At 36.0% G+C, this 26,488-nt stretch overlaps 1 pseudogene; it reads right to left on the bottom strand.

The window, feature by feature from the left end:
• Positions 1 to 328: 328 nt before the first annotated feature.
• LOC132676001 (tubulin alpha-1A chain pseudogene) lies at positions 329 to 1,681 on the bottom strand (annotated as a pseudogene).
• Between the last annotated feature and the right edge of the window lie 24,807 nt (positions 1,682 to 26,488).

The raw sequence follows: 26,488 nt of genomic DNA, 5'->3' as shown, positions 1-26,488 counted from the left end.
TTTTAATCTAATTTTTGAAAAACAAAAACAGCACAAATACATTAAATTCCATTTAATCAGTTCTCAAAGGCAATTGACATTTTGAGTTTGTATTTTCTGTTTTTAACCCATTTTTTTTCATTTGAGACATTTATTCAAACCCATCAGAGAAATGGACAGCTTATGTCTGTAACAAAGCATCATGTCTTAAAGCTTAGGTCCGTAATTGTATAAGAGAGTATATACTGCTACCTACAAACTAACTGATCACAGCACGTTTCAACGTTTAAAACAGAATAGGCTTCCCTGTAAAAGCAGCACCTTTGTGACATTTTTAACTTTAGTATTCCTATTCTTCTTCTTGATCCTCTCCTTCAACAGAATCCACACCAACCTCTTCATAATCCTTCTCAAGGGCAGCCTTGTCTTCACGGGCCTCAGAAAACTGTCCTTTCCCCATGCCCTCACCCACATACCAGTGAACAAAGGCTCACTGGGCATGCATCAGATCAAACCTGTGGTCCAGGCGAGCCCAGGTCTCAGCAATGGCTGTGGTGGTGCTCAGCATACACACAGCTCGCTGTACTTTGACCCGGTCTCCACCAGGTACCACAGTGGGATGCTGGTAGTTAGCCAGTGGGATGCTGGCTCCAACTGTGAAGCCGATGGGGCACTAGCCCACAAACTGGATGGTACGCCTGGTCCTGATGGTAGCACTGGCAGCGTTGACATTTTTGGGAACCACATCACCACAGTACAACAGGCAGAAAGCCATGTATTTATCATGGTAAGGGTCATATTTCACCATTTGGTTGTTTGTCTCAAAGCATGCCTTGGTGATCTCTACTACATAAAGCTGTTTGTGGTAGGCTTTCTCAGCAGAGATGACAGGAGCATATGTGACCAGAGGGAAGCGGATGTGGGGATAGGGTACCAAGTTGGTCTGGAATTCTATCCGAAAACATTTTGGGCTCCATCAAATCTGAGGGAAGCAGTGACGGAGGACACAATTTGACATGTTATCTTATTCAGGTTAGTGTAGATTGGGCATTCAGTGAGGTTTCTACCATAGATATCATACATGGCCTCATTGTCTCCAATGAAGGCAATCAGAGTGCTCCAGTCTGGTGTGAGTAGTGAGAATGGAGTGGTAAGACTCAACTACAGCTGTGGAAACCTGGGGGGCTGACTAAATGGAAAACTCCAGCTAGGACTTGTCACAATCGACAAGAAAGATGTTCCATTACCAGGGAGGTGAACCCAGGACCAATTCCCCCTCCAAGGCCATGGAAAACCAAGAAGTCCTGGAGACATTGTGCACTGGTCAGACATTTCCAAATTCATTCCAAGACATTGTCAATGATCTCCTTGCCAATGGTGTAGTGCCCTTGGGCATAGTTGCTGGCTGTATCTTACTTGCCTGTCATGAGCTGCTCAGGGTGGAAAAGCTGATGATAGGTGCCAGTGCGAACTTCATCAATGACTGTGGGTTCCAGGTCTACAAACACTGCATTGAACACATGCTTGCCAACACCTGTTTTACTGAAGAAGGTATTAAAAGGGTCATCTTCTCTGCCAATAGTATTGTCACTTGGCATCTGACCATCAGACTCATGCCGTGTTCCAGGCAATAAAGCTCCCAATAGGCATTGCCAATCTGGACACCAGCCTGGCCAACATGGATGGAGATGAATTCACACATGGTTGCTGCTTTGTGGCTGCCAAGCAGATGGCAGAGAAGAAGAGACATTGTTATAGTGGTCGATATAATATAAACTGTTTTCTTTAACTTAGGATATGTAATACATATATAGAAGAGTATAAAATAAAACATGTTCACTTACATGCATTATTACAAAGTGAACACTGTGTAAACATCTCCCAGGTCAAAATATTAACATTGTTAGAATCTCAGAAATTATTCCCAACTGTCCCTTTCCCATAGTATCTTTCTTACTCCCTGTAAAATACCACTGCTCTGACTCCTGTGACAGTCATTCATATCCTTGCTTTGTTAAGTTTAGTCTCCATCTATGCATTCCAAATAATCTAGTTTTGTCCATTTTTGAAATATATATCAATGAAATCATACACTTTATATTTTACGTGTCTGGCTTTCACTTGATGTGATACCATTAGATTCAAACACATAGTTTGCACACTTCCTTGCTGTATTGTGTGCCATTTCCTGACTATACAATTTAATTCTTTATTATTGACAAAGATATGAATTGTTTCATTTTTCTCAGTATGACCAACATATGTATCCTAGGGTAACTGAGCATGTATTGTCTAGAGTATATTCTTGGAGTAGAATCATATTTGATAGGACATGTGAATTTCTAACTTGACCAGACAGTTCCAAACTCCTTCAGAAAGTCAGTGTACTAGTTTATACTCCTACTAGTAGTCTATAAAAATTTATTTGCTCTATGGTTTTGGAGAAATAGAATTATTTATGATATTAATGTAATAAAGTATATGTAATACTCATTACAGTGAGTGTAAATGGTACCTATTAGAGTGTTATTTTGAATTTACTTGATTTTAATGAGATGAACTGAATTTTCATGTTTCCCTTATACTTAGGAATTTTTTCTGAGAATTATGTAAGATTTTTATTCATTTTCTATTGGATTATTTCTCTTTTATCATTGATTTATAGGATTTCTTTATATAACCTAGATATTAATTCTATATTTTTGTTATGTACTACAGATATCTTCTGCTAGTTTGCACATTTGCTTTTAATAATGTCTATAGTTTTTTCTTTTTAGTTTCTTTTAAATGTTTTTATTTATTTTTGAGAGAGAGAGGGAGACAGAGCACAAGTGGGGGAGGGGCAGAGAGGGAGACACAGAATCCGAAGCAGGATGCAGGCTCTGAGCTGTCAGCACAGAGCCCCATGTGGGGCTAGAACTCATGAACCACAACATCATGATCTGAGCCAACGTTGGGCACCCAACCGACTGAGCCACCCAGGTGACCCTATAGTCTGTTTTCTTTACACATTTACTTACCTTAGGTTTTCCATCAACGGCAGATGTCCCTGATTCCCAAACTTTCCTGAGGTACTCCAAGATCCCTCACTGAATTCACAGGGGTTCTCCAGGACACTTTAAATTTTCAAAGGGAATTCAGCAACACTGAATACTGTGTAAAATACTTTCTTGAAGAAGTTTACAGTTTCATTATTAGATTGTTCTTCATTCTTTTGAATGATAACATGTTTGCTAAGCTAGGTTTCTGGTATTTTTTGTGGTCAATATAGACACAGATGACACACTCTTCACAAAATTAACTCAAAATATGTTATAGACATAAATGTAAAATTCAAAACTATAAAACTCCTAGAAGATATCATAGGAGGAAACCTAGATGGCCTTGGTATGGTGATGACTTTTCAAACACAACACTGAAGGCATGACCCATGAAAGAAAGAATCGATATGTTGGACTTCATTAAAATTAAAAACTTCTGCTCTGCAAAAAATAATATCAAGAGAATTAGAAAAGACTGGGAGAAAGTTTTGCAAAGACACATCTGATAAAGGACTGTTATTCAAAATATACAAATAACTCTTAAAACTCAGCATTAAGAAAATAAGCCATCTAAGTTAAAAAATGGTCCAAGATCCTTAACAGACATCTCAGCCAAGAAGATATACAGATGGTAAATAAGCATATGAAAAGATGTTTCACATCATATACCATTAGAGAAATGCAACTTAAGACAAGGACATACCTCTGTACACCCATTGTAATGGCCCAAATCCAGTACACTGACAAAACCAAATGCTGGTGAGAATATGGAGCAACAGGAAGTCCTATTTATTCCTGGTGGGAATGCATACAATCATGTAGCCACCTGGAAAACAATTTAGTGCCTTCTGATAAAACTACTTGACATATGATATAGCAATCACACCTTGGTGTGCTAGCAACCAAGGTGTCCTTCAGCAGGTGAATGAATAAATACTGTATATCTACACAACAGAATCTTAGAACTAAAAAGAAATGAGCTATCAAGTCATGAAAAGACGTGTAAGAAATGTAAATGCATATTACTAAGTGGAGAAAGCAACTTAAAAAGGCTGCTGACTGTGTTATTTCAACTGTATGAAATTTTTGAACAGGCAAAATTATAAAGACGAGAAGATTAGTGGTTGCCAGGAATTAGAGGAGGGAAGAGGGATGAATGGATGGAGCATAGATGACTTTGGGGGCAGTGGAAATACTCTGTCTGATACCATAATGATGGATACATGTTATTATACATCAGTCCAAACCCATAAAATGTAAAACATCGAGAGTAAACCTAAATGTAAATATGGACTTTGGGCGATTGCAATCTGTTGACATAGCTTCATCAATTGTAATAAATGTACTACTCTGGCGAGAGATGTTGATAATAGGGCAGTCTATGCAGGTGTGGGGTATGGGGGCTTTGGGAAATCTCTGGCTCTGAAATTTGCTGTGAATCTGAAACAGCTCTAAAAAAAGTCTTAGAATAATTTTTAAAAATTTAAAAAGCAATTGCCACTCAGAAATGAATTTGAAAAAGAAAATGAGGGTGGCAACCATCTAATCTAATTCAAAGGTTAAGAAGTTGTGCAGCACTCAGCAGGCACTGCATCCCATTAGTAAGTTAGTGAGGTTATTTAAGAATGAAATAAAAATATTTTTTTTCAATTTATGCACATTTATTTTTCAAATAGCTACTACACTTTTAGGATATAAATATTATGTTTTTAGAAACTGTTAAACAGAATACTTGAGTGTTTCTTTTGGCCTATGAATATAATTAAAAAAAAATTGAGACCCCCAAGGATGTCAGGAACAGACAAAATTTAAGAACTTCTGGAATAGTGTTGCATAAAGGAAGGTTCTAATTGATTGATTTGGGAAAATGTATAGGCATACCTCAGAGATATTGTGGGTTCAGTTTCAGACCACATCAGTAAAGCAAATATTGCAATAAAGTAAGTCAAATCATTATTTTGGTTTCCCAATGCATATGAAAGTTACGTTTCCATTATATAATAGTCTTTTAAGTGTGCAATAGCGTTATATCTAAAAAATACATGCCTTAACTAAACATACTTTATTGCTAAAAAATGCTAACCATCATCTGAACTTTCAGTACACTGTAATATTTTTGCTGGTGGGGGATCTTGTCTCACTTATGGCTTCTGACTGATCAAGGTGGTGGTTATTGAAGACTGTGGTGGCTGTGGCAATTCCTTGGAATAAGGCAACAGTGAAGTTGGACTCTTCCTTTTGTGCACAATTTCTCTGTAGCTTGCAATGCCCTTTGATAGTATTTTACCCACAGTAGAACTTCTTTCAAAAGGGGAGTCAGTCCTCTCGAACACTGCTGCTTTATCACTAGGTTGGTATGATATTCTAAATTCCTTATTGACATTGCAACAGTCTTCACAGCATCTTCACCAGGAGTACAGGAGTAGATGCCATCTCAAGAAATCACTTCCTTTGCTCACCCATGAAAAGCAACTCCTCAGCCGTTAAAGTTTCATCATGAAATTGCGGCCATTCAGTCACATCTTTAGGCTCCACCTCTAATTCTAGTTCTCTTGCTATTTCCACCACACCTGCAGTTACTTCCTCCGTTGAAATCCTGTGTTCCTCAAAGTCATCCATGGGGGTTGGAATCAACCTTTGTTTTTCTTTGTTTTTTTAGTTTTTACTTGACTTCCAGTTAGTTAAGATACAGTGTAATAGTAGTTTCAGATACACGATATAGTGAGTCAACATATTTATGACACTTGGGGCTCATCACAAGAGCACTCCTTAATCCCCATCACCTACTTAACCCATCCTCCCACCCACCTCCCCCCTGGTAACCATCAGTTTGTTCTCTATAGTTAAGAGTCTGTTTCTTGGTTTGTGTCTCTCTCTCTCTTTTTCCCTTTGCTCATTTGTTTTGTTTCTTAAATTCTACATATAAGTGAAATCATATAGTATTAGTCTTTCTCTGACTTATTTTGCCAAATATAATACTCTCTAGCTTCATTCATGTCATGACAAATGGCATGATTTCATTCTTTTTTTGTGGCTGAGTAATCTTCCATTATACATGTATACATGTATACATATATATTCCATTGTGTGTGTGTATATGTGTATATATATTAATATATATGTATAATGGAATTATATATATTATATATATTAATATATATAATTCCATTATACATTTTATATATATATACATATATATATATATATATATATATATATATATATATATCCTTTCATCAATCAATGGACACTTGCACTGTTTCCATAATTTGGCTATTGTAGATAATGTTGCTGTAAACATTGGGTTGCATGTATCCCTTCAAATTAGTATTTTTTATCTTTTGGTAAATACCTAGTAGTACTGAGGGTAGTTCTGTTTTTAACTTCTTTAGGAACCTTCATACTGTTTTCCAGAGTGGCTGCACCAGTTTGCATTACCACTAACAGTGCAAGAGGATTCCTCTTCTTAAACATCCTTGCCAACACCTGTTGTTTCTTGTGTTTTTTATTTTAGCCATTCTGACAGGTGTGAGGTCATATCTCATTGCCATTTTGATTTGTATTTCCCTGATAATGAGTGATGTTGAGCATCTTTTCATGTGTCTGTTGGCCATCTGGTTGTCTTCTTTGGAAAAATACCTGTTCTAGTCTTCTGCCCATTTTTTAATTGAATTATTTGTTTGGGGGTGTTGAATTTTTTAAGTTCTTTATATATTTTGGATACCATCCCTTTATCATATATGTCATTTGCAAATATCTTCTCTCATTCTGTAGGTTGCCTTTTAGTTTTGTTGATTGTTTCCTTTGTTTAGCAGAAGGTTTTTATTTTGATGAAGTCCCAATAGTTGATTTTTGCTTTTGTTTCCCTTGCCTCGGGAGACATATCTAGAAAGAAGGTGCAACTCCAGTGTAAAAAAAGTTACTGCCTATGTTCTTCTCTAGGATTTTTATTGTTTAAAATCTCAAATTTAGGTGTTTAATCCATTTTGAATTTATTTTTGCTTATGGTGTAAGAAAGTGGTCCAGTTTCATTCTTTTGCATGTTGTTGTCCAGTTTTCCCAACACCATTTGTTGAAGAGATTGTATTTTCCCCATTAGATATTCTTTTCTGCTTTGTCAGAGATGAATTGATCATATAGTTGTGGGTTCATTTCTGGGTTTTCTATTCTGTTGTACTGATCTATGTGTCTACTTTTGTGTCATTACCATACTGTTTTGATGATTACAGCTTTGTAACATAACTTGAAGTCTGAATTGCGATGCCTCCAGCTTTGTTTGTGTTTTTCAATGTGCTTTGACTACTTGGGGTCTTTTGTGGTTCCATACAAATTTTAGAATTGTTCGCTCTAGCTCTGTGAAAAATGCTGTTGGTATTTTGATACAGATTTCATGAAATGTGTAGGTTGTTTTGGGTAGTATAGGCTTTTAACAATATTTGATCTTCCAATCCATGAGCCTGGAATGTTTTTCCATTTCTTTTTGTCCTCTTCAATTTCTTTTATCAGTGTTTTATAATTTTCAGAGTATAGGTCTTTTCACTTCTTTGGTTAAGTTTATTACTAGGTATCTTACTGTTTTGGGTGCAAATGTAAATGGGATTGGTTCCTTAATTTCTGTTTCTGCTGCTTCATTATTGGTGTATAGAAATGCAACAAAATCTCTATGGTGATTCTGTATCCTGTGACTTTACTGAATTAGTGTATCAGTTCTAGCTGTTTTTTGGTCAAGTCTTTTGGGTTTTCTATATAGGGTATCATGTCATATGCAAATATAGAATCAACTTCTTACAAGTTCCTGTAAATATTGATATTTTGACCACTTCCCATGAATCACAAATGTTCTTAATGGCATCTAAAATAGTGAATCCTTTCCAGAAAGTTCTCAATTTACTTTGTCCAGATCTATCAGAGAAATCACTATTTATGGCAGCAATAGCCTTCTGAAATATGTTTCTTAAATAATAAGAATTTAAATTCACGACTCCTTGATCCATGGGCTGCAGAATGGATGTTGTGTTAGCAGGCATGAAAACAACATGAATCTTTTTTTTATCATTTAAAAAAAAATGTTTATTTATTTTTTTTGAGAGAAAGAGAGAGAGTGTGTGTAGGGGGAGGGGCAGAGAGAGAGGGAGAGAAAGAATCCCAAGCAGGCTCCATGTTCAGCACCAATCCTGATGTGAGGCTCGATCCCACAACCCTGGGATCATGACTTGAGCTGAAATCAAGAGTTGGACACTCAACCAATTGAACCACCCTCGCCCCCCAACATGAATCTTGTACATCTCCATTAGAACTCTTAGGTAACCAGGTGTTTTTTCAACGAGCAGTAGTATTTTGAAGGGAATCTTTTTTTTCTGACCAGTAAGTCTCAATAGTGGGCTTAAAATATTCAGCAAACCATGTTGTGAAAAGACGTGCTGTCATCCAGGCTTTGTTATTCCATTTAGAGAGCACATGCACAGGTAGAATTAGCACCGTTCTTAAGGGCCTTTGAATTTTTAGAATAATAAATGAGCACTGGCTTCAACTTAAAGTTGTCAGCTGCATTAGCCCCTAACAAGACTCAGTCTGTCCTTTGAAGCTTTGAACCAGGAATTAACTTCTCTACAACTATGAAAGTCCCAGATGATATTTTATTTTAGTATAAGGCTATCTCATCTACATTGAAAATGTATTATTATAGCCACCTTCATTAATGATCTTAGCTAGATCTTCTGGATAACTTGCTGCTTCACCTTACACTTTTATGTTATGGAAATGGTTTGTTTTTTTAAATCTCATGAACCTCTTCTGGTTTCAACCTTTTCTTCTGCAGCTGCCTCACATATCTTACCTTCATAGAATTGAATAAAGTTAGAGGCTTGCTCTGGATTAGGCTTTGGCTTACGGGGGTGTTGTGGCTGATTTGATTTTCTTTCCAGACCACTCAAAGTTTCTCCATTTCAGTAATAAGGCTGTTTCACTTTCTTATCATTTGTGTGTTCACCGGAGTAGCACTTTTGATTTACTTCAAGAATGTTTATTTTGCATTCTCACCTTGGCTGTTTGGTGAGAGGCCTCCCTTTCAGTTTATCTTGGCTTTTGACCTGCCTTCCTCACTAAACTTAATAATTTCTAGCTTTTGACTTAAAGTGAGAGATGTGCAGCTCTTCCTTTCACTTCGAGGACCTTGTACAGTTTTTATTGGCGTAATTTCAATAGTGTTGTCTCAAGAATAGGAAGGCCTGAGGAGATGGAGAGAAACAAGGAACCGCCAGTTGGTGGACATATTCAGAACACACACACTTATCAATCAAACCTACTGTCTTCTACAGGCATGGTTTATGGCATTCCAAAAGTTATGATAGTAACATCAAAGATCACTGATCAGATCATCATACAAATATAATAATGCAAAAATTTAAAACATTTTGAGAATTACCAAAATGTGACACAGAGACACAAAGTGAGCAAATGCTGTTGGAAAAATGGCACCCGTGGACTTCCTTGAGGCAGGGTTGCTACAAACCTTCAACTTATAAAAAAAATACAGTATCTACAAAGCATATCAAGAGTTGGATGAAATCAAGAGTTGGACGCTTAACTGACTAAGCCACACTGGTACCCCAATAACCTGGGTATTGCCTCCAAAATCTTATAATAGGAGAAAGAAATAACATTTATTTTGTCTCTGATTTTCTTTGTGGTGACTACTCACTGTTTTTTTTAATTGAAGTATAGTTGACATACAATGTTATATTAGTTTATTAGTAATATTAGTTATATTAGTAAAACAAAGTGCAATAAAATGAGGTCCAACTGTACAAATTCTATAGTTGAACATATAACTAATAAGCTGGGAGATTGAGTTGGAACCGAAATATCCCTTCATATTGTGCCTGGATAAGCTTTAGTCTCATTAACTGAATAGCAATTTCAACATGGCTGTTTCTCTGCTTAAATTGACTCAAATTTGTCATCATGAAATTTTGTTCCTCATGATTAAGTAATCTTTAATAGGTCATTTAAAATGTGTCTTTAAATAAAATAATAGGCCCAATATACCTGACTGTTACCTCTTAATTTCCTGCTTTAATTATTGTAATTAGTAGTTCTTTATTCCATTTAATGCTACACAGCTATAACAAGTAACCTTTAGCTATTTTGATGATCTCTATAAAATTTTAATGTTTAAAACTTGTTATGATACTTTATTACTTTTCTGAGCATTCTGATTTTGTAGAATAATAATACCACTAACTTTAAAAAAAACCCATCTGAAGTTATAGCTATTGATGTTGGAGAGAAAGAAAAATCAAAAAATCTTGTTATGTGTACAACTTCACTGCTTTTCTCTGATATTTCTTTTTCTTTTCTTTATGTAGGAAATGAATGAGCAGAGGTTTGGGGTGGGACAAATACCAATAATTTCATTAGGTTAAGCTGTTTTTCCATTCATTTTTGCGCATGATGGGCAGAAATGTTCTTAGGCCCAATTCTACTCGTTTTGAATTTTATTTACTATATACCTTTACATCAGTTCTTTTTTTTTTTTTTTTTACAAGTTGTCTATTAATTTGCAAATGATACATTTTCCAAAATAAGCAAACCAAATAAAATAATAAAAATGTCTTTGGAACAACCTTTGAATAAAACTTCTTTCATAAAAGCTGTTATTCTATACAAAATATATTTAAATTATTATTTCATTTGAAGTTAACAACTACTCTGTATTTATCAAGACAAAAGAAAAAAACAAACTTAAATAGATAAGATGATGTTCCAATTCTCACCTATATATTAGTGGATATAATTCATTTTTTAAAAGTATATATTTTAACTCAATATCAAATGTCCATTCCAATGTACTATGCTAAATCACTTTTTTTATAGAAATTAAAAAGTAACAAAAATATTGTTGACAGGTTCTCTTGTGTTTTGTTTTTCTCAGGGAAAAAAAAGAAAGTTTGAAAGAAAATCCTAAGTATTCTGAATAATATTATTTGCCTCTCCTTTTCATTGTAATTATGATTTCCCCACCTCCTCCTTGAATTTATGTTAACTGATTGGAGTGTCTTTCTCAACATATGTGGAGTTATTCTATACTGTGAAATATTCCAGCCATACTCTATGAGCCTAACCTGGCTTGTTATCTGTTTTTGATAACCAACAAATTTTTTAAACACCACTATATCCATTTATTTATGTACTATTAATGTCTGCCTTAATGGTACAAGGGTAAAATTGAATGATGTGACAGAGACTGTATTGGCCTGCAATGCATAAAACACTATCTGGCCCTTTAAAAGAATTTGTCAATCACTGTTCTCTAGTAACAATATGAACAAGAAAAGTCTACTGCACTTTTAAGCATTAAAACCAGATTGAATGAACAAGCTAAGGAAAACATTTAATATGAAGCTATGACTTGCAGGTGTCATAATATATTTTGTATGTTAAGAAGAGTAAATTCACAGGCCTAATATTATACTCTTAACTTTTTATTCCTTTTATTTTCTTGTTTGCTTTCTCATAAATTTTATAATTTCATTAGTAGATATAATAGTATTTACCATTAAACCCAGGTCTTTCAGGATAAATTAGGTCAGAAAGGAAGGAAAAAGAAAAAATGTATGCCAGGCAGAGGAAATAGCCTATGCAAACACCTGTAGAAATGAGGGAATATATAGTTGAGATTGTTGGAGTAAAAGGTGTGTAGAGAAATATTTAAGGTTATAGCACATACATTAGTGTATAATCCCTCTGTATGCTGTAAATTAAAGATGATGACAATTTTTTGACAACTCTCCACATGAGAGGTATGAGCTATATCTTTCCCTTTGTAATATGGACAGGCTATTGACTTCCGTGGCTGATAGAATATAGAAGAAATGACACCGTTTAAGGTTCTGGACCTATCTTTAAGAGACTGTCACATTCCATTTCTTGTCTCTTGGAATTGTTATTCTGAGAATCAGCTGCCATGCTGTGAGAAGCCCAAGCCACATGGAAAAACACATGGGATTACTCTAGTCAGCAGCCTTAGTTGAGCTCCTGGCCAGTGACCTCAGTATCAACTTCTAGTTATGAGAATAAGACATATAAGACATGCAGCTTAGTTGAACCCAGTCTTTAAAAATGACTTCTACCTCAGCTGCTACTTGACTACAATCACATGAGACCCCTGAGCAAGAACTATTCCACTGCACCCAGAGAGCCCATAGAATTGTAAACAACAGGGGCGCCTGGGTGGCGCAGTCGGTTAAGCGTCCGACTTCAGCCAGGTCACGATCTCGCGGTCCGTGAGTTCGAGCCCCGCGTCGGGCTCTGGGCTGATGGCTCGCAGCCTGGAGCCTGTTTCCGATTCTGTGTCTCCCTCTCTCTCTGCCCCTCCCCTGTTCATGCTCTGTCTCTCTCTGTCCCAAAAATAAATAAAAAACGTTGGGAAAAAATTAAAAAAAAAAAAAAAAAAAAAAAAAAAAGAATTGTAAACAACAATAATAAACTGTGATTTTAAGATTTGATGTAATTTGTTGTGTAGCAACACATCATCAGATCATTGTTTCTCAAAATATTCGTAAGCAGCATGTCTATGGATCTAAATATTTTTTAGTTTATTGAAGATATGACCAAAAGAGATACTGTTAAATTTGGCATAACGGCTATTACTTAAGCTGTGCCGATTCACAAGCTCTGAAGTCTTGGGTTGTTTTTGTTTTTGTTTTTGTTTTGTTTGAAGTTCATTGATTTATTTTGAAAGAAACAGTATGAGTGGGGGAGGGGCAGAGAGAGAGGGATACAAAGAATCCCAAGCAGGCTCCACACTGTCAGCCCACTTCCGACACGGCACTTGAACCCGTGAAACTATGAAATCGTGACCTGAGCCGAAATCAAGAGTTGGACGCTTAACTGACTAAGCCACCCTGGTGCCCCAATAAGCTCCAAAATCTTATAATAGGAGAAAGAAATAACTTATATTTTGTCTCTGATTTTCTTTGTGATGACTACTCACTGTTTTTTTATTGAAGTATAGTTGACATACAATGTTATATTAGTTTTAGGTATGTACACATAGTGATCTGACAATTCCACACATTACATAATGCTCAGTACAGTAAGTGTAGTTACCGTCTGTCACCAATGTTATTGCAATGTTATTATTATTATTTTGTTATTACAGTATTATTGAGCATATACTCTATGTTGTGACTTTTCATCCCTGTGACTTATTTATTTTATAAATGGAAGTTTGTACTCACTTCTACATGATTTTAAAATACTCACATTATAAATTGAATTATACTTTTTTTTTCCTACCATGAGATTAGTGTTGTTATGGATTTAAAAAGTGAGACAAAAAGCTTTTTGACAAGGCTTAAACAGAAGCCTTTTTTCTCATTTTGCTGCAAAATTAGTTACCTTCTTGTTTTTAAGTGGATTATTTTTTAAAAATGCTTCAGTAGAGGTCCTATTTTCTTCTCTCAAGCAGGTAACATACACAGCAGAGGTACTGACGGAAAACGGTGCAGCATTTGCATTTATAAGACCACAGTTAGAACAGCTAAACACAAAACAATTTGATGACATCAGCATCTCCTCCCCAAACTATACATTTCAAATTGACAGGAAAAAACGTTTTTGTTCTCCGTGATATATATGTTAAATTTCTGAGGCTTTGTAGGTCCTCAATAAATGTTTGTTGAATGGATGAAAGGAAAAACAAAAACAAAAACAAAAACAAAACACAGTCTCTCCCAGACAGAGGCTTTTAGCCTTTATTCCTAACTGAACTCCCTGATGCTTCATTCAGATCCCACTGTAAGCCCAACCTGCTTGCTGTAGAGAACTGCATCATACACCTTCTCATTTCCAGATCCCACCTACAGTGAGAGCTGCATGCAGTTTATTTGAATTCCATGCTTTTTATCCAGGAGAGCAGTAAGTGTTGGCCCTAAAGGTAACTGAATAGAAGAATGTCATTCTCTGATTGCATCATTATCTGAATTATAGGCTATTTGTTCTATCTCTGCTAAGTCCATACCCTTCCTATCCTAGGAAGTGAGACAAATTGGTTGGTTAATTAACAGGATTTTCTCTAATGAAACAGAGGGCATGGATTCCTGGGGAAATCTGTTCATTTCTTTGAACCTCATTTTTATTATCAACAATATGGAATCCTATCCTGCAACGTTATTATGAGGATTACTGTCCATACTGTCATGTTGTCCATTACAATGTTAAAGTATAATAAAATTACAATGTTTTAGATATGTATGATAAATGTCTGTTTAGATATTTGGATAAATGTGTGTTATTATTAATTTGTCTGCTAACATTTATGGGCCTTTCCTACATTACTTTATCCATATGGCAAGATAATTCTTCTAAAGATTGGTACAGCTTTCTGAAATTATGCCCAAATGATAGGTTAGTCCTAATACTATAAATATAAATGTTTGGGTGTCTCTAATACAATGGACTTTTAAAAAATTTAACAATATCAAGGCTCCTGGGTGGCTCAGTCAGTTAAGCGTCCTTCAGCTCAGGTCATGATCTCACGGTCCATGAATTCGAGCCCTGTGTTGGGCTCTGTGCTGACAGCTCGGAACCAGGAGCCTGGTTCAGATTCTGTGTCTCCTTCTCTCTCTGCCCCTTCCCCACTCATGCTCTGTTTTTTTTCACTCTCAAAAATGAATAAATGTTAAAAAAATCTAAAAATTTAACAATATCTAAATATGTTTATTTTATATGCCAGATATTTAAGGTAACTAAGTTCTGAAATTGGCATTAGGTCTATTTCATCTATAACATGTGTAGATTAAGAAGATTTATTTCATGTGATCCATTTCCCTAGGAACAAATTGACAATATCACTTATCAATATATCCTTATGATGTTAAATATCATCCCCTTGCATAGGCAGAGGACACATTTCATCCACCATCTCTAACAGCACTATTAACTTTTAATAAGCAGTTTCTCTTCAATTGGCTATGCTAAACAAGACTGAAAATGATGTTTTACATCCTCAGTGAAATTTTTGTTCTTCAAATAACTGTCTTTCCAGCTGGTTATAGAATCATACGAGCTAAATAACTATCCCACATGTAGCAGCAGCTATGTGTTAGATCTTGTTCTGAATCCTTCACATTAGTAAGTCATTTATTTCCTGCAACATGTAAGATCTGTACCATCATTATTCCATCCTCTGGAGAAGAAACTTAGGTAAGGAGATAGATAGCAAGTAGTCTGCTCAAAGTCACAGAACTAAGAAGTAGTAAAGCTGCAATTTGAATCCAGGCAGGCTATCTCTAAAGTTTGTGGTTATATAACTGTATTATGCTGCCTTTTGAGATCCCAAATATCTGAATGCAGAACTAATAAGAATGAATAAATTAGATATGGGAATAGATTTTCCTGGCATCTCTATAAGAGTAGGAAATTCATGGCCTACTAATTGCATTGCATCTGGTAGAAGGCCCCACTTAAAGGACGGGTATTCGTTTTTTAAGGCTGCTGCAATGAATTACCACAAGGTTTGTAGCTTAAAATGACAGAAATGTATTATTTTATAATTCCAGGGAGCAGAAGGCTGTAGAGGAGATTTCTTCCTTGTCTCCTGTAGCTGCTGGTGTTGCCAGGCATTCTGTGGCTTATGGCAGTATGACTACAATCTCTGCCTATACGTTCACATGGCTTTCTTGCCTACATCTCTTCTGTGACTGCATCATAGGGCCTTTGCTTCTTGTATAAAAACACAGGGTGATCTCGTGTCTAGAGTCTTAATCACAAATACAAAGTCCCTTTTTCCAAATCATGTCACCTTTATAGGTTCCAGGGGTTCGGACTTAAGGCCTATTTTTTTGAGGCCACTATTTAACCCACCACAGTATATATCTCTAGATCATAGATAAAAAATCACCTGCCTTCTTTTTGACCAATCTCTGGGCAATTGAAGGACTGCATTTATCTGATATAAAACAAAAACAAATCTTGGAAAACCACTTAAAATATTTTTTCAAAAAAAATTCAGCAGAAACCAAAAGCTATTTAAGTCTAAATATTTCTACAAAATAGTGAAAGTTACCCGTTGAGCTTTTAAACTAAGCCTGTATAAAGGTTAAAGTAGGTGTAAGCTTAACAGGAAGCCTCCTGAGATAAAATAATCCTAAGTGTTGCTTCAAGGAAAACTAGAAAGGAGAATGTTGAGGTATTTCATTTTATTAACCATTTTTAATTTAAAGAAGATAAGCTCTTCCTTCCCAGCACTTGAGAAAGAAGATGGGTTGGCAAAACCCAGAAACATTTCCCTAATGCTCATGGGAATGTCCCTGAAAAATCTATTTTTTTTATTTTTATTTTTTTTAAGTTTATTTATTTGTTTTGAGAGAGAGAGAGAGAGTGAGTGAGCAGGAGAGAGAGAGGGCAGAGAGATAGGGAGAGAGAAAATCCCAAGTAGGCTCCCTCCTGTCAGCGAGCCCGATGTGGGGCTTGATCCCAGAGATCCTGACCCGACCCCAAACCAAGAGTCCAATGCTTAACCGACTGAGCCACTGAGGCGTCCTGAAGAATCTCTTATTATCTATATACCAAACTATCTCAGCAGAGGCAGAAGGAACTATAGCTGTTAAAAACTTTTATCTTTCTTGTCTGAGTAAAGGCAGAGAGAGAAAAATGCACTTTTCATAACCACAGAGAGCTAATTCTTTCCACAAGAAATAATAATTGAAAAGGACTGTGGACAAGAGAAAGTAAATGTACTGGGATCCCCAGAGAGAATAGGAGTATGAAACAAGGAGACATATTGAGAACTCCAGGTGAAATTCTCCATTCCTGCAATGTACTAATAAAAACTGTGTAAAAACCAGTGGGTGCCCTAAGCTTTTCATTCTTTGAACTTGTAATGATGGGTGAGAGAAATGAGGTGGTGCTGAATAGTGATGACAAACTCTAAGGTAGGCATTGGCTACAAAGCTTCATGCCACATTAAGAAATTACCTCAGGCTGAAGAGTATCAATCCATTGTGTTAGAATATCTCCAAATAAATGAAATGACACCTAGTGTATAACACAGAGAAAACATCTCAAAAGAGAGATCAAAGTCAGGTCCTCAAGAAGTCCTTTATGCTCCTGGACTCTAAAAGTGTAGACTTAATACAATTTCCAGCCCTCATACTGTATTGAGAACACAGAAATAGAATAATCTAACTAGGAAGATTAGATAGGGCATGCCACTTTAAACAAAAACAAAATTAAGAAGAATAGCTTTAAAACTATTCAAATACACAAAAGTAACAAAGTGGCAAAAACTAACATGTTTGCACAGATAGATAGATGGAAAATTCCAGTTACAGGGAAATGTAATCCAAAGAATAAGAAGCAGAGATAATAAAAACACTAGTTTTTACAATAAGTGTTATATGTTATAGAAATAAATTACTAAAATCATGGAATCAACAAAATAAAAGCTCAAAGATGTAATATTTAAGCAAAGTAGAATTAGAGTTGAAAAGAGAAATTGACAAGCTAAGTAAACAATTTGAGGATTATAAACTAGTAGAATTATTATTTAAAGTGTGATAAATAAGGCAGAAAGATATGAGGCACCTGATGGCTCAGTCAGTTGAGCGTTGGACTTCAGCTCAGGTCATGATCTCATGGTACTTGAGTTCAAGCCCCACATTGGGCTCACTGCTGTCAGCGCAGAGTCTGCTTCAGATCCTCTGTCCCCCTCTCTTTCTGCCCTTCTTCTGCTCATGCTCATGCTCTCTCTCTCTCTCCCAAAAATAACCATTTAAAAAAAAATAAGGCAGAAAAATAGACTTCAATTTAAATACTAACAATTAATGCAAAGGGAAAAAGCAAAGAAGTTATACAAGTAGATAATCAAAATGGAGGATAAAGGAAATGCAACTTAAAAGTGATTGTTCTCTAAATAGAAAACTCAAAAAATGGAACAGAATTTTCTTCAGCCTGGCAGCTTCTGCCTGATTTGGTTTATGCCAAGCATCTCTGCCATCTCATGATCCCTGATGTTGACTTTGTTATCTTCTTGGCCTGAGAGAGCCAAGTAGAGGCAATGAGGAATCAATAGATGATAGAGATGTCATTGAAGGAAAATCCCCATTCCCTCCCACACCATTTGCTGCAGAAGGCTCACCACACCTGCTCCTTTTATGCTTGTATCTTCAGGAACATCTGCACCCACTAGTTCAAGCCAAAACCCTCAGACTGAATATCAGTGCTTTTTTTATTCTTATTATTATTCCCCCTCCCCAGCATTATTGAGAGACAATTGACATATAGTGTTATGTAAGTTTAAGGTGTACAGTGTGTTGATTTGATACATGCATCTGTTGTGAAATTATTACCACAACAGTATTCGTTAGGATCAGTTAACATTTCCATAACCTTATATAATTACCTTTTGTGTGTGTGTATGTGTGTGTGTGGTAAGAATATGTAAGATTTACTCTTTTAGCAACTTTCAAGTATACAATACAGTATAGACACCTTGATGAGTATTCAATTTCCAGAACTTACTCATTTGATAACTAGAAGTTTGTACATTTTGACTAACATCTCGCATTTCCCCCACCCCTTGGCCTGATAAACACCGCTCTAACTCTCCTCTGTTTCTATGAGTTAGAGTTATTTTTTTTTTTTAATTTCATATATAAGTAAACTCATGCAATGGTTTTTTTCACTTGAAAAGATTATTTTTATTTTTATTATTAAAGTAGAGTTGACATATACTTATAGACTAGTTTCATGTATACAACACAGTGATTCAACAGTTCTATGCATTACTCAATGCTCACCATGATAAGTAGATCATACAATATTTTTCTTTCTCTATTCAACTATTTCACTTAGCATAATACCCTCAAGGTCTAGCCATATTGTCTCAAAAGGCAGGATATCTTTTTTTTTTTAATATAGCTAAGTTATATTCCTTTGTATGTACAAATTTTGATATATTACATGTTTGTTATCCATTCATCTGTTCATGGACACTTAGGATGTTTCCAAAGGTCGTGTCTTCATGAACAATGCTGCAATGAACATGGTGGTACAGATATCTCTTTGAGATAGTGATTTAATTTCCTTTAGGTATAAACTGGGGTTGTTGTATCAAATATTACCTATACTGTTAGTTTTTTGAGGAATCTTCATTCTCCAGTTTTTCACAGGGGTTGTACCAATTTCCACCTCCACCCACAGTGAACAAGTGTTTCCTTATCTCTACATCTTCACCAACGTGTTATCTCTTGTCTTTTTGTTAATAGCCATTCTAACAGACCTGAGGTGGTATCTTATTGTGGTTTTGACTTGCATTTCCCTGATAGTGATGTTGCATGTCTTTTCATGTACCTTTTGGCCATTTCTGTCTTCTTTGGAAAAATGTCTATTCAGTTCATTTGCCCATTTTTAACTGGATTATTTGGATTTTTTTTTTTTCTTTTTGGTATTGAGTTGTAGGAGTTCCTTATGTATTTTGGATGTTAACTCCTTATCTGATACATAGTTTGCAAATATTTTCTCCTAGTTTGCCTCTTAATGCTATTGATTGTTTCTTTTGTTGTACAGAAGCTTTTTAGGATTCTCTGGGGCACAGACATGAGTGTCTCCCATCTGGTCCCGGTGCCAGCAAGCCTGTTTGTGACCTGTGGCTGGAAGAGGGCTGTGCAAATTATAGGGCCCTTTCAGGATCTCTGGGGGCTCAGGCAGGAGTATCCCCCGCTGGGTCCCTGTGCCAACAGGCCTCTTCATGAGCTCTGGCTGAGAAGAGCCTGGAGTTGAGTGTAGAAACCTTTCAGGGTCTCTGGAAATGCAGAAAGGAGTGCTTTTCACTGGAACCCTGGACCCTTAGGGTTGCTGGCAGACTAGCCAACTGTGGCTGTGAGGAACCTGGAGCCCTATATAGACCCCTTTCAGGATCTTCAGGGTCATAGTACTGTCTCCTTCAGGAACCCTGTGCCAGAAAAACTGTTTATGGACTGTAATTGGGACAGGAGCCCAGTTGCAGGGGCCTATCAGGGGCCTGTCAGGGGCCTATCACCTTCATAACTGAAGTTAGTGAGCTTACCTCCAGGGGCTCTGGAACTGTGGCCAAGAGGGGCTGGAGCCGGTTTATAGACCACTTCAGGGTCCACGGCCTGAATTCTGTATGCCCATCACTGATGCATAAATGAGCACAACTGCTCTCAGGTCCTTTGGCATATGGTGCTGGTGACAGGACAAAGCCAGACCTGTCTCTGAGTCCTCAGGGGTATCAAGCTTTTTCTTGGTCTGTAGCAGAGACTGCAGTTGGTGTGTCAGCTGCCTGGATACGAGCCAGTGTTCTCCGAATGGCTTTCCTAGGTCTTGGACTGCCCTGGGGTTTCACAATCTCCTCTATGTATCTCACAAATGCCACAAAAACACTTTATCCTTGGATAGATGCCAAGTTGTTGTTGAAGGGGGGATAAGCGAGGGAAGGGACATCTTAGCCATATTACTGACATCACTTCTCCATTGATCCTTTCTGTATTCCATCCAGCTGGTTGTGTATCTTGTTGATTCTGAACAGAAAAAAATCTTATCCCAATTAACATTTCTATCATTACTTCCCTGTACCAAACTTATTTGGCCATCTTTTAGGCAATAAATCATTCACCAGTATCTCCCATGAATGATATGTGCATGTTCAATAAAAGACTATGAAGTAAATTATTTAAGGCCTATCAATATCCTGGCCCTGGAAATATTAGGGACACAATTGAGTCCATGCCATGATTATTTTAAGGAACTTGAAAGTTAGTTGTTAATATTTTTCTAGCAAAGAAAAAATTCCATTTGGTAAGACACTGAAATCTGGAATTTCAGTTAAACATGTGTATAGGTATATAAGAAAAATCAGATCTGTTTATCTCAGGGGGAAGGTGTTTTGATTGGCCATTGTTTTTAAATGAGCATATCCCTATGTGAATCAATGTCACACAGATCTTTTTATTATGATATAAAATCCACACTGTTATTTTTACTTTTTAAATCCAATTTAACAGTATTACTTTCCTGCTTAGAAAACATAAGTGATCACTCTTAGAACACTTCCTTAACACATTTTCTTGCATATATCAAACATTTAAATACTCAGTAAAATATAACCTTATTTATCTTAATATGGGACATACAGGGAAGACTGGGTGACTCCATTAGTTGAGCATCCGACTTCATCTAGGGTCATGATCTCACGATGCATGGGTTTGATCACCACATCAGGCTCTGTGCTAACAACTCAGAGCCTGGAGCCTGCTTTGGATTCTGTGTCTCCTTCTATCTCTGCCCCTCCCCAGCTCATACTCTGTTTCTCTCTCTCTCTCTCTCTCTCTCTCTCTCTCAAATAAATAAACATAAAAAAATTAAAATATGGGTCATAAAACATATAAAACTCTTACCAATCAAAAACATAGACCTCCAGCATTTTAAATGTTTTTCAGAGACCTTAACCATTAATTTAATCAACTTAGCATTTGCCAAATACTTATTTGAGTTAATTTAATATTTGAGATAGAGATTATGGTAAACATGTGTCTTTGTTTGGGCTGCTATAACCAACTTAGTAGCTTATAAACAACAGAAAGTTTTTTTTTTCTCACAGTTCTGGAGTCTGGGAAGTCTGAGATCAAGGTACCAGCATGGTTGGATTCTGGTGAGGGCTCTCTTGCTGGTTCATAACCATCACCTTCCTCTGTCCTCACATGTAGAATGGGTCTCTGTGATATCTTTTTATAATGGCACTAATTCTATTCATGATGGTTCCACCCCCTTAACCTAGCCACCTCCCAAAGGCCCCACCCCCTAATACCATCACCTTGGGCATTTGGTTTTCAACTTTTCCTTTTGGGAAGACATAAACATTCAGAACATTGCAGCATGTTAACTAGTTATTACACTAGATTATCCAAAATCTCTGTATTAAGTTTTAAAAAGTACTTAGTTATAGTGCATTTACTTCTCATCAGAAATATTTTATTAAAATTAAAATGAATATTGTCTTCAACTTTTATTTCACTAAAAGAAATGTCATTTGAAGAATGTTACAATGTGACAATGTTGAATTTTAACCAAGCCCTATGATCCTAGAGGACAGCAAAGGTTAAGAAAGCCTCCTACCATTTGTATTCTGTGAAATGGCTTATTGCCGTGAGCTACCCTTCCCCGTATGGCTTAGATAAGAATCACATATGGCCCTTCTTCATTGCTTATGACAAGCCAAAGACTCCAAATTCCCAGTCCTTGTTTCATGAATGATTAGCTGAATTGCTTGTCTCCACTTGATCAATGGGAAGAAAACTCTTGTTAATTGAGTTGTGTTTATGCTTCTCTTCCCACAAATTCCTGGATTTAAGCCAGCATTTAGCCCTTCTTAAGAATAGGCTGGTCTCTGGGTAAAAATTCTCTAACTGGCTATCCATTCACTCCATTGTTTTATTCTTCACACCTGTTTCTTTCTAGCTTTGTTTAATCCTCTCTGGTAAATTTAAACAAACAAACAAATGAAAAAAACCTCTAACTTCAGAGGCTTGCAGCATTTATGGTCGCAGGATTCCTCCTATTACAAAAGTCCCTCTTCTTCCTTGCAGTTATCCTTTTGAATAAAGTCTCCACTAAGTCTAGATTTGTTTTTATTTGACAGATGTTTCTGGATAAACATTACTTATACAAGTGAAAATAGTTAAGGTCAACTTCTTTTACCATAAAAATATCTTTACTAAAGAATTTCTGTACAATGGCAACACTGTGTAAACTAAATAAACCTATGAATTCCCATTATTTATCAGGAAATCACACCAAAACGTAGTGCCTTGCATGAACATATACCTTTTAATAGCTTCTATATTTTATTTCTCAGTTTTTAAAATTTTATAAACAATAAAGCTTTTTTTTTGAAAAATTTTGGAGAATGAGAAGATCTACAAACTGTAAGAAAGAAACCTTTAATATTAAGGATTTTATAGTGAAGTTAATTATTTTGTGTAAGCCTGTATGTGCATGTTATGTGTATTGCCAAAATGTTGAAAATAATTGCAGATCCATTTAAACCGTAAACACTTTATGAGTGATTAGTAATTGATTTCATCATTTTAGTGGCAGCTTGGCATTGTTAGATGAGTTGGTGCTCAATTAAAATGACTGGAAGAAGTGCATTGATCTGTAAAGCAGTTGACATTGTTGCTCCTTCTGAAACCAGACTCATTTCTTTTTTTTTTTTTTTTTTTTAACATTTTAAAGAAATATGCAACTACTGGGAAACTAGCAAGAATAGAATTTACATTGCATTAGGCTCTCAACTTTAGGCAACTTCAAGTACATTCATATAAAATGATATCATTTTGGGAATTCACTTTACCTGTGACTGATAAAATAACATATGGTTTGTCGATGTTATTTTCACAAATAAATATTCAATCAGTGAGGATGGTTCTGATAGACTAAGAGATTCAGTAAGGGAGAGAGGAGCATCTGATTAGTCAGTGCTTAATTATGACCAAATATATTACCTCCTGTTGGAGCAACACTGAAGAGCTATTCTGTGTTCTGAACTCTACAGGTCTATCCATTCCTATGCCCAAGTCTTGTTCCTAAAGTTCCAGCCAGACACCAAGGATTATTGATTATTTGGAATCATAACTAACACATAAAGTTAGAAGTTCTTTTAATTCAATTCATTAAAAAAAATTAGTTACTTACACTAGGCCATTGGCTATCATATTTTGAGGATCCCAATGTTTTTTTAATTTTTTTTAATGTTTATTTATTATTGAGAGACAGAGACAGAGCATGAGCATGGGAGGGGCTGAAAGATTGGGAGACACAGAATCTGAAGCAGGCTCCAGGCTCTGAACTGTCAGCACAGAGCCCGATGTGGGGCTTGAACTCACAAACTTCGAGATCATGACCTGAGCTGCAGTCGGATGCTTAACTGACTGAGCCACCCAAGTCCCCCTGCCCCCGCAATGATTTTTTTTAAAGTTTTTATTTAAATTCCAGTTAGTTAACATACAGTGTAATATTAGTTTCAGGTGTAGAGTATAGTGATTCAACACTTCCATACATCACCCAGTGCTGATCACAAGTGCCCTCCTTAATCCCCATCACCTATTAATCCATCTCCGTACCCACCTCCCTTCTGGTAACCATCAGTTTATTCTTTGTAGTTAAGAGTCTTGTTCTTGGTTTGCCTCGCTCTCTTTTTTTCCCCCTTTGCTCATTTGTTTTGTTTCTTAAATTCCACATGTAAGTGAAATCATATGGTACTTGTCTTTCTCTGACTGCTTTATTTCACTTAGCATAATATAATCTAGTTCCATCTATGGTGTTGCACATGGCAAGATTTCATTCTTTTTATGGTTGAGTAATATTCCAGTGTGTGTACGTGTGTGTGTGTGTGTGTGTGTGTGTGTGTGTGTATGTGTGTGTGTGTGTGTATACCACTTCTTTATCCATTCATCCATCAATGGACACTTGGGCTGTTTCCATAATTTGGCTATTGTAGATAATACTTATGCACAGTGAGGGAAACAGTCTATAAAACTAAAAGGCAGTCTCTGGAGTGGTAGAAGATATTTGCAAATGATGTAACTGATAAAGTGTTAGTATCCAAAATATATAAAGAACTTACAAAACCCAACATCCAAAAACAAATAATCTAATTAAGAAATGGGCAGAAGACTAGAACAGACATTTTTCCAAAGAAGTACAGATGGCCAACAGGCACATGAAAAGACATGCAACATTACTCATCATCAGGGAAATACAAATCAACAATGAGCTATCACCTCATACCTGTCAGAATGGCTAAAATCAACTGCACAAAAAACAACAGGAGTTGGCAAGGATGTGTCGAAGAGGGAACTCTCTTGCACTGTTGGTGGGAATGGAAATTGGTGTAGCCACTCTGAAAAAAGGAAGGAGCTTCCTCAAAAAGTTAAAAATAGAACTATCCTACAACCCAGAAATTGCACTACTAGGTATTTACCCAAAGAATACAAAATACCAACCTAGTGATTTTTGTTCATAGTAAATGTTCATTGATTTCTAACAATTGAGACCTTTTGTTAACACTAGGATCTATCATGTTTAGAAAATTATAGCTCTTTTCTGTGTTATGGTATGTCCAAATATTTTGCTCAATACTAGGCTACTGCTTTCTAAGCCACATATTAAATCATTAAAATGATATTTCAGGAATGTCAGTACTACTTTTTTTTAAAGTGTTATTTATTTATTTTGAGAGAAAGAGAGAGAGAGAATATCCCAAGCAGGCTCTGTGCTGTCAGTTCAGAGCCCAATATTGGGCTTAATCTCATGAACCATGAAATCATGACCTGAGCTGAAATCAAGAGTCATATGCTTAACCAACTGAGCCACCCAGGTGCCCAACAATGTCAGTACTATTGCATTATGTGGTATTGATGACTATTAACTTATAACGCAGTCCACATTATCTCAAAAAGACACATATAATCAAAAGGATTTATTTTTATTTTCTTTATTAAAGTAGCTATAAACTTTCTTGCCATGTATGTACCTAGAAGAGATTTTATAATTTGCCACTTTTTTAACCCAAGTATATAGCAAAAACTTCATGGAAAGTTAGCACCTGAGTTAGCACCTCAATGATTTAAATGGTATTTTTACAATTATTCACCTTGACAAACAATCTAAATGAAGTGTGTAGCAGTTAAAAGTTGTTTACTTTAATATAAGTACAGGTGTATTATTCACAGGGTTTACTTGTTGTCTTTATTCTCTGAATCTTCAACACTACCATTTATTTTTTTCCATCCTACCATAGCAACATATAGGTCCATTTACATCCATGAAGCTATAGCTTTTAGTAAGTACATTTTAGTTTTTTCCTACCTCTAGAAAGAGCTCCACATAACACTTCATTATAAGATGTCTTTGTAGTTGGTAAGGGCTTTGGGAAAAGAAAACTGTCAGCTTTTCATTTCTTTTGTTGTGGTTTACAGTCCTTTGAGATAGGAGCATTTTCTCTTTTAAGGATGCAAACAGTCCCTAAGTATGAGAAACCCACTGTCCATTATAAAGCCCACAGTGATCAACAGGGATTGTATTCATAAGGGCCAAACTTGATAGGAATATAAGAATATTATACTAATAGATCTAAGACTTGATTACTAATAATGTCAATGAAATTCCTATAAAGCAGTTTTGTTATTTTCCTATCTAGCAAAGACAGAACTTTCTTTAAAATGCTTTAATTGTGTTTAATGCATGGACCAGTTTTTACCCACTTCCTGAAATACATATAATATCTTAACTTTTCTTTTCTTTTTTAAATTTTAACACTTAAAAACTTTTCCCTCAAAAATGAGCCCTCCTTCTTTTGCTTTTTGTAGTTTTATCTTTTTTCCTTCATATTACTTTCCTCAAGTCTCTCCTTTCCTTGGACAAGTCAGTAAACTTAGTAAAAT

This window comes from Panthera onca, chromosome C1 (assembly GCF_046562875.1).
Source record: "Panthera onca isolate mPanOnc1 chromosome C1, mPanOnc1 haplotype 2, whole genome shotgun sequence".
NCBI classification, from domain to species: Eukaryota; Metazoa; Chordata; class Mammalia; order Carnivora; family Felidae; genus Panthera; species Panthera onca.
This window is presented reverse-complemented; position numbering and strand designations above follow the sequence as displayed.